This window comes from Rhea americana, unplaced genomic scaffold (assembly GCF_003343005.1).
Source record: "Rhea americana isolate MKP2758 unplaced genomic scaffold, rheAme1 scaffold_43, whole genome shotgun sequence".
Taxonomy (NCBI): Eukaryota; Metazoa; Chordata; class Aves; order Rheiformes; family Rheidae; genus Rhea; species Rhea americana.
The window spans coordinates 1,021,034-1,030,452 of record NW_028186568.1 but is presented as its reverse complement, the minus strand read 5'-3'; the positions used below and the strand labels follow the sequence as shown (position 1 = coordinate 1,030,452).

The window sequence follows — 9,419 nt, the reverse complement described above, 5'->3', positions numbered from 1 at the left end:
AAAAAAAAAAAAAAAAAAAAAAAAGCCCCAAAGAGTCATATCCTAACTTTTGGTGAATGGCTGAGAGCTTTTCCTATCATGTAGAAATGTCAAAGGTGAAAGAGGAACAGGCTTTTTTTCTGTTAGAAATATCTCCTTGTGAATCACTCTGGTTTGTGAAAGAAGTATATGAGGAAGCAATCCGGACTGCAAAGCTCCCTGCGCTCCCAGCTGAACAACGGCAGCGGCATCCGCGCAGCCAGACAAGCGCTCAGCAGAAGCCAAGCCGGTGTCCCAGCACACCGGACGGCCAGCCTCTTAGGTGCCCGCACCGCGTCAGCCCCTGGCACAGCTCCTGCGCCTGCCCCAACACGCTGGAGGGCCCTCCGTCGGCAACGCGGTGCGGATAGCTGGGAGCCAGGCATAAACTCCAGCTGCGACGGGAACTGACAGCTGCGAGGAGAGAAGGAATAGGCTCTTAAACACTGCGTTAGCTGTAAATAATTGCATAAGTGTGTCTAAGGGCACAGTCAAGAGTCAAACCAAACTGATTTTGCACCAGTGCAGAGCTTCACRTGGGCACTTACATTGGAAGGGCAGTTTCACAAGTTATTCCTTGACACACCTCAGCTGGGAGCTGCCTTCTTCCAGCTGGAGGCTCACGCTTGGGGGACACAGTGGTAACAGGTCAGGGGACTCAGCTAGCCTTAAGCTCGCACACAAACCCCCGCCAAGGAACACATATAAACAGRGGTGCCAAAGGAATCCACACACTTCTGCTGAACATGTGCGTGACACTCGGTCTGGCCAGTACCAGGCTACCAGTTAGTTTCCCTGTGCAATGACAGAGCCCGTAAAGCAGATGAAGGATCTCACATACCTTCTCCAAGTTAACCCACTCCTTGATAGTCTGCCCCAGGATCTGGATCCCATCCATGGGAAGTTGCCCAAAGTAACAGCATTGCAGCAGGACACAGTGGGGCCAGCTGAGCAAAGRGCATCTTCTTTTTTTACACCAAAATGCTTTTGGATCTAACTGATGTGCTTTTGAAGAAGCCAAGACATAGGAAGTCAGCCACCTAATCATCCTCTAAGCAAAGAGTCCAAGGGGAAACTAGACAAGGGGAATTCCTCTTTAGAAAGGACTGGTCAGATTGTAGGGGCGCAAAATCTTATGGATAACAGGTGTGGCTTCTCCATGGAAATGTTAGGAAAGAATGAAAAAGTTCTGTTCCTACAAAATAGATCATTTTTCTCAGGGGCAATACCAGTTTAGAGCTGGGTGAATTTAAAGTGTAAAACTATCTAAATAAGCTGCAAAACTATGTTGATCAGCCCATGCATTTTGATCATGAAACCCATGTGAAACTATAGAGACAAAGCTCTGCAGTATGGTTATGAGGTGAGAAAGCAGTGTTCACTGAGTGAAGACCAAATCTACTGCTGCAGAAACTTTGTAAGAACTCCAGTTTCTCTGGTACTTTGAGAAGATTCTAAATTTAAGGAGAGAGTTCATTTGTTTTAAATTTCTTTTTCGTTTCTTCACTCTGGGATATTGACTAAATCTATCTCAGAAAAATAATGTGGAAAACAAATTGCCTATTTAAAAAGTAACAAACTTATCACTGCATGAAGCCTCCAGGGGCYTGGAGGTTTAATACAGGTATACAGCTGGACATTCAGCTCTGAAAAATGAGTCTGGGCAGAATAAAATGAAATGATCCTCTTTCCAGCTGGACTTATTTTACAACCTGTCAGCCCATACTAAACGGAAGAGAGCAAAARCCAGTTATGAGGTAGACTCAAGCTGAGATTTTCTGATCAAACCTCTTTTCCCCTTTCTATTGATAAACCTAGGAGTTTGTTTTGCTCAGTCAGCCTTCGAAAATCCTATGTAGGCTGAAGCTAGTCATAAAATACAAGTGGGAGCTGTTCTGGAAGATCATGCTGCCTTCCTTGCGGGACTCATTGGAAGAAGAGGCATGCAGCATTTCTACTGAAAGATGAGATCAACCATCAGGAAATGCAAACACAAAAGAAGAGGAATAGGGTCTAGGTAGACCCTATATAGGTAGAGAAGCTTCCACTTGAATATCCATTCTGCTTCTAGTTCAGCACCTGCTGGGCCTAGCAGGCAGTCTGCTTAGTACTTGACGGTCCAGAGGGATCTGAAATATGTGAAGTGGCATGGGAATGGCTAGGTACTTGAGGCAGTTACCTCCCATGGTAGGAAGGCAGCAAGATCCTGTACACCATGATGTTCTTCATAAAATTACAAAAAAAAAAAAAATACAGTAATTTATAGTAAATCCTTCCTGATTAAAGACTATAACGCTCTGCAGTTAATCAAGCTGACTAAATGACTCAAACTTGTTAAGAACAGTTTTATCAAAACATTTACATTTCTGCTGAGCAGAGATTCATGTGACTTTGAATTGCAAAGTACACAGGTTGCCATGAGAGGACTAAAAAGAGGACTGAGAACATTAACTGTGTGAAAAATCAGCCCTCTTACCTCTGCCTCTCCCAGTGTTCATTTAAACAAAGGAACTCTCAGCCCATTAATTTCATTACCCTGCCAGGTATCTTCTGCTTTCTGGAAACAAGAGACATCACTTACCCACTGTGAAAGGTTTTCCCAACGTGTGTTTCCAAAGGTGGAGACTTTATCTCCTGCCTCAGAAAACAACCCTGGGCCAAAGTGCTACAAAAGGTCCCAGAACAGCAGAAACCCTTGCCTAATCCATGGTGTCTCCCAGAGACATGTAACTAGGTAAAAGGATGGGCTGATCTCTCAGGTCTGAGAGCATTTATAGAAGAAACATTTCTCAAGGGGCACATGATGAAACACATTCATAACTGTCTAGAAAATTAAAGTAACTGCAAGGGATTTGTTCGTTTTGTATAAATCTGCTCAGCTTCAGTCATCACAGTTATGTCCAACAAAGATCTTAGATGCCTAAGTTCTAAGTTTAGATAGTCAAACCTCCTCTTTAGCTGTCACCTAACCCTGGAGATGAATACTACTGAGGGACAATTAAACTACAATTCCTCCAACATCTTATGTCTTTCAGAACATCTCCATCAACAACAGAACTGAGCAGGTTGGTGGCAAAGTCTCAGCATACCTCTGCCATGTCAGGRCCCACAAACAACATCAGCCCCAGGCACCTCACCTGTCGGAGCTGAGCTCCAAGCTTGCAATGCTGTGTAATGCCATAGTCTGCTGGGGGATGYTGGCCTCAGATCCCTTTGTAGAAGTACCTGTGTTAAAGATGTGCTCAACTGAAATATGGGTTTCACCACTTCACAGTAACTCTGGCTTTTTAAATCAGTAAACTGATTTACATAATTATTTTGCCTGATGGTCTTTGGGGATTTTCAGCTGAGTCTTCATGTACATTAAGACACTCAATAACACACAGACAGACAGACCTATCAGGACTGGACCTATCAGGACTGGCCAAAGACTAAGCTGGCATTTAGGGTTTTCTCTGAGCTGATGGAGGGAGAGGTGCTGTCTCACAGCAGTTCACGCAACCTATTTTAGGACAGGACAAATAACCCTGCAAAGGTGGCTGTCTCTAGTGACTGGAAAGCAAGTCATGATGAAGGGACTTAGACTGAACAGTTCACTTCTAACTAGCTAAAATATGATTCAGTCCTCTTTCCCAAAGAGTGCTACAATCCCAAATATTCCCAGTGACACAGACACCAAATGGATAACAAACCACGTCTAGGAAGAGGGTGTCAACTACACAGCAGCAGGCATGCCTCTTTGCCTACACCGCACTTACCACAGTAGTCAGCTCACATGTACACAGAAGGGAGGTTAGCATGGGGCTTTGTAGCCTTCTCAAATATTTAGCCCACTTCACCAATGAGTTTTCTTTGATGCGGCTGGATGCAGTGATACCCAAGGCGGCTAATTTGAACTTAGTACCATGTGTCTGCCCAGCACTGCAGCCACAATAATGTCATACACGTAGAGGATTTAAACAGTGAGACTGCACAAGCAAAACTAAAAAGGCAATGAGAACATGCCTTTCCCTTTTCTCTTAGTCTAAAGGCGTGTTCCAGGAGAAGATCTGCAGATGCAGCATCTTACAGTGAGTTCTGCTAAGGCAAAGACAAATTTGGCATTGACCCTCTATCTTCCATGCCATATGCTTTATTCATTTGAGAATTGTTTTTCCTGCAGGGGAGGGTGGATTGGCAAGTATGCAAAGAAATTAATTAAAATAACTTTGGTTGGTTCTTTGTACTGGCCACCTTCTTCATTTTAATTTTTAATTCTCCTGCCCAGAATAATCCTGAAACAAAGACATCCTCTCTTGGAACACGCAAATATTGGTGAAAGGAGTGTCCGGAAGTCCATGCTCCTTGGACAAGCCTGTTAAGGTTACAAGTTGTGACTGGTRTATTTCTAAAGAGAGTGGTAGAAACCAAGAGGATGATAATAAAAGTAACGTGTTATGAAATCCAATATACTGACATGCAATGCAACAACCTGAGTATTGGTAAAGGTACCTTATCTATCTATGAGCAAGCCACTYGCTTTTGCAACAACAGGTTTCTCAGAGAACGCTTGTAGTGAGCTACCTACTCTATTTTGCACTACTTATCAGATAAATGGTATCCTTTTTAATGGAGAGACAGAAATTTTATTATTTTAGGTTCAGGGATTCTGGACAGTTTCTTTCAAAAGTGGCTGAAATTAAATAGCTAAAGAAAATTTATGTCCTTAAACTTAATGGGGCTTGAATACTGCAAGTAACATAGAAATGGACAGATGCCTGAACAGTAGCAGAAATCTGCAAGATGAGGGTTTTAATACTCATAGAAACTGCCAGCAGCTCCAGATAGTGGCTATTATGAATGCATTTGCATGTTCTGCTCTTTAAATGTACTTTTTTTTCAGTTAAAAAGAAGTTTCCCTTCTTTCTCAGATTTCTGTGATCTTTCTACACRAACTGGTTTCCAGGTCTCTCCATAGGCTCTAGCTAGCTTTTTTTTGCCTATACAAAACAAAGCTTTAAASAATTCAGACCTCAAATGGAGAAAGATTAAGACGGCAGCCACAGGCAAATGGGGTGGAACATTTGGCTTCCACAACCTTGGAGAAACTTCCAATTCACTGACTTTTTAATGCAATGGTACTGGGGATATACTCAGACAAACTCCATTGCCTCTTTCCTTTCTCTGACTCTGAGTTAGGTCCAAAACCTAAACTATTTCTACCTTTAATACCTGCAGATAAGAAATAGTCAAAAAGGTTTCTTAAGGAAAAGAAAATCTGCATGAATATCTTTGTAAAAGCTCTTAAGTAGTGTATGTTCTACAGGCTTAAGTGTCAWTTGCAGACCAACTTGAAATTGGCTTCCTTCATGTCCTAATGCACTTGAAATATAAAAATGAAACATCGTGTGCACACACAGGGTACACACATCATCCAAAGCTTTTAACCCATCCAAACAATCAGCTCTTAAAACCTCCAGCCAGCTTCCAGAAGAACGCTCTAGCRCCCAGCATAACTAAGGGCTGGACTGAGACACCCTTTGCCAATCTTTCCTCAGAGAGCCTTGATCACCATTTTAACGCTGCTTCCTCTCCGTACAGCCGGAGCGCCCCTGTCCCATGCTGACTACATTCCACAGCAAATGCACAGTATGGCCACAAATGGGAAGAAATTGGTTCCCAGGTTGCAGAACTATGAAGCTGTAAAGCTTTTTTTAAATCTTTTTACCCTTTGAAAGGATCATTTTGGATTTAGAAATATGGAAGCGAAGAGTCTATACACTTTGGTTTCTTGTCATGTTTTCAATCTCATAAAAAAGTCTTTCTGAGATGAGGGGAGTGGGAAGGAAAACAGCACCTACCAACTCCTGCCTGGAACATGGGTAATACATGGAAACATATTTGGAAACATAATCTGCAGCAGCTGATGTTGGAAAAGGCCTTAAAMAGAGATAAGAGTGGATAGCAAACTAGATGCTAGTTTATAAAATGAGACAGCCTGACTTTAATGACAATGACACAAAGAGTATCATATGATAAAGCAGAAGTAAGATGGTCCTTCTTTCTAGCAKGCTGCTGAATAGAGAAAGCAATTACAGGCACTTGCATACCAAAGAAACGTTGGCATATTGGAAAGAAGTCGGTAAAGAACAAGACTTGAATAGCTGAAGGAAAGATTAAATAACTAAATCCTATAGTTTGGGTAAATAAATCACTAAGGGGAAGACAAAAATCATTTGAAGGTGTCAACATCAAGGGGAGAATGTTGTTTATACAGCTCTAAATGAAGAGAAACAAGAAAGGAAAATAGTTCTTCCGGCAGAAAAGGAAAATGCAGACTGGCAGTAAGAGCTGTTAGCCCAGCAGCTGTCAACCTTCGCAGCCCTCTGAACCTCACGCCAAAACTGCATAGAAGTTGTAAGAAAAGCCAAGAGAAGTTTCCAGAACGGCTCACAGCAGAAAGTGTCGTGCTGCGTGGTGGAGCAGGCCAGGGCCAAGCATACAGCAGGGTCGCGGCCAGCTCGGCCACCCCTGCTGCATTTCTTCCTTCCACAGGCTGAAAGTCAGGTCACCCAGCAGCCCTGCCGTCACCTGTGCGGGGAGCTGCCCTYGGCTGTGTGAGAGCTACGTGGGCTCCTACACTTGGCTCCAGCTCCATCCGGTAATTTAAAGCTAAAAAGCATTTGCAAATATCCTTTCATGAATGAAGACTGTGCCTCACTGGAGAAGCAGCGAAGAGGAGCAAAGGCCACAGCACTCTCTCTATTGCAAACATCTGGATGCTCCGGTGAGTGGAAATGAGTTATATCTGTGAGAACGGCTTACCAAAGGGGTCAGGCAGCAGTGAGTGGATGTCCGAGGGTTTCTTCTTTGATATCAGCCGCCTGCTCAGAGGCCAGTTTTCTAGAAGAAGCCACCAGATGCTCCATGTCAGATCTCTACGGAAGAGGATCAGTCTGATTAGCATTTTAAGCGTGCTGCCCATTATGTGCCTACAGCTCCAGCTTTAGCTCCAGCGATGCTGCCTTCCCTCTTATGGTTTCTGACATCAACATAATTGTCAACAGAATGCTGCAACTGCATAATTCACAGCTGTGCTTGTTATTTATTCTACACACAACACATGCATATGCAGTCAGACACCGGCCAAACTCACAGCAATAGTTTGGGATACACATTTCAAGTCTTACCCTTTATTTCTCTCTTGACAGAGAGGGAAAGACAAGCCCTAAGTGTTTCCCGTCATGTCTTACCCTTGTTAAATGACATTTCTTCTTAGCATTTGATTCAAGAACAAACCATAAAGTAACTGATAAGTCTGTAAGTTCACCCATGGAGCATTCAAATGCTGTATTTACACACACAGGTTCGTATTAGCTGTACGAATCCACTAGTGAAATCATAGAGGCAGGGTTTTATGAATACAAACATCTTTTCTGTTGGAGCCATCCACAGAGCTGAAGTTTGTCATTTCATCACTGTGAGCACTGTCTGTAGTTAAAGTTGCCTATTGCTTCCCATTAATGACTGTTTTCCGTTACTTACAGCTTTGCCAAAGTTCAGCTGCTTGGGCTAAAATACTGTGAGCTGGATGTCTGCCTCAGGCTGGATTTTTGGGTAATTTTTAGCGAAAGTAATTCAACTGTCTCCCAGAGTAAGATTAGCAAGATATATATTAGCTTGCTCTGTTCAAATAAAGAGATTGAGTGTTTCTGTCTTTTCAGATTGGCACTGATACTTATCTAAGGAAGGAGAACATGCCTTTGGCGTTCTCATAAAATTTTTCCAACCTGCGGTCAAGTTTTAAGTCCTCAACAAAACTTCAGTCTGCACATGTCCATTGGAGACCTGTGCACGTGTGGCAGATAGTTTATCTGAGGACTCCATCTGTTTTAGTCTTGCTCCAGCCCATGGATGCAGAGCAGAGAAAAACCTTCATCGGGGTTGCCCAATTGCTGGAATCTGTTGTGGCAGCAGACACACAAATTTAGAGCTGAGTCCTCTCTTGTCAAGCACAGCTTCATTAAAAAATGAGGCAGGACTAGAACACTTCAACACACGGCCTTCATTCACCTCCAGAAAACTGTCCGTCCTGGGTATTAAAAGAGGTTGTGTTGTTGTGGAAGAAAATAATTACATATATATTTGATTCTGTAGCTAAAAGCTATGCTGTCATAATTCTTACACAGATGGGAGCTGAACTGCTGAGATGGAAGGGCAATGTTAAATCAAGTATTTTCTAACTTCTAGGAGCTTGACTCTGCAAACATCACATACTTTTAATCTATGCTGGGTATATGTCATTTCCTTGGTTTGCAGAAGACAAACTGAAACAAAAATGTAGGAATTCCATCATGTGGCATCATACTGGCAACCATATGATTCATCAGTAGGACTGGACATTATTTTAAAATGTTAATTCCGTAGTGCTTGAAAAGCAGAATAACTGGGAGCATTAACAGACCATCAGTCTCTGCTGAGGGAGCAGCCTGGAGTGAGTCACAGGCTTTGCCAATGGGCTTCCCAAATGGCTGCTGACAATAGAAAACTGTGAGGCAAAAATATTCAAATCTGTTGTACCCCAGGTTTTGAAGGGAAGTATGATCCTGCCGGAAGGGAGATTCTCAAACCTGATTCTTCCTGCTCCTGCCAACTTGTCTTCTGCCTTAGTCCTGCTCCCACTGCCCAGCTCTACTTTGGACATCAGTCCCCTTTCCCAGGCTGGGAGTCCCCAGTCTCTGACTGCTTAGAGCTGCCTGCCTCCCTTAGCCAGTTCCTACCCCCAGTCAACATCAGCCTTCCCACACACTGCCTAAGCATCAGTGGAGGGAGCCTCCAGGCTCTTATTTCTGGTGCCCAGCACCACAGCGTCCCTGTCAGCATGAAAAAACAATTTCAAAGAATTGCTGCTCTGCACCTGCAACCCAAGGCTGGAATATGCCTACTACACGCTCATCCGTGCTTTAGCCGCCAGACTTGAACAAGTCTCTACTGAGCATGTGCCTTCAGAGAATTCAGCTTCTATCTCTAAGAAGTTTCTGTTGAGTGCCTGAGATCTGAAGCTTTTTTGTTCCTAAGGTTTCTGAGTTCAACTATTTTTTTTCCTCATGAAGAACAACCAAAGGCACATTCCTGATAACTGCCAAATTTCAAGACTCTGCTCCAAAGGAAGAAGGTGTTAAGAGTTTCTCAACAGACAATTTTGAGAACAAGTTTGAATATGAGAGAAAAATGTATGCATCTCTTTCTTGTAAGCAAGCAAAAGCATTTTTATTGAAACTTCCCAAATTCATTCAGCCTGAGACAGATACACAGTATGGAAAATTTCAGCTAAGTGATAAATGGTTGAAGTTTGCAAGGGTTATAAGCAGCTAAACTTTTGGTCTTGTAATAAGAAGCATTGGACGGTCTCAAAAAAAAAA

General features: G+C 43.0%; 1 long non-coding RNA gene across 3 annotated transcripts in view; it reads right to left on the bottom strand.

Annotated features, from left to right (window-relative positions):
* Positions 1–9,419, bottom strand: part of LOC146589858 (uncharacterized) — a 78,861-nt gene that overhangs the window by 39,960 nt on the left and 29,482 nt on the right. Inside the window, exons 2-4 of one of the 3 annotated variants that reach the window (XR_014897095.1) lie at positions 6,823–6,935; positions 3,156–3,243; positions 15–2,241 (exon numbers count right to left, since the gene is read on the bottom strand). This is a non-coding gene — a long non-coding RNA (uncharacterized LOC146589858). Of the gene's footprint in view, positions 1–14; positions 2,242–2,298; positions 3,244–6,822; positions 6,936–9,419 lie in introns of those variants that run through there. The other 2 variants (XR_014897094.1, XR_014897096.1) reach the window with 2 other exon arrangements.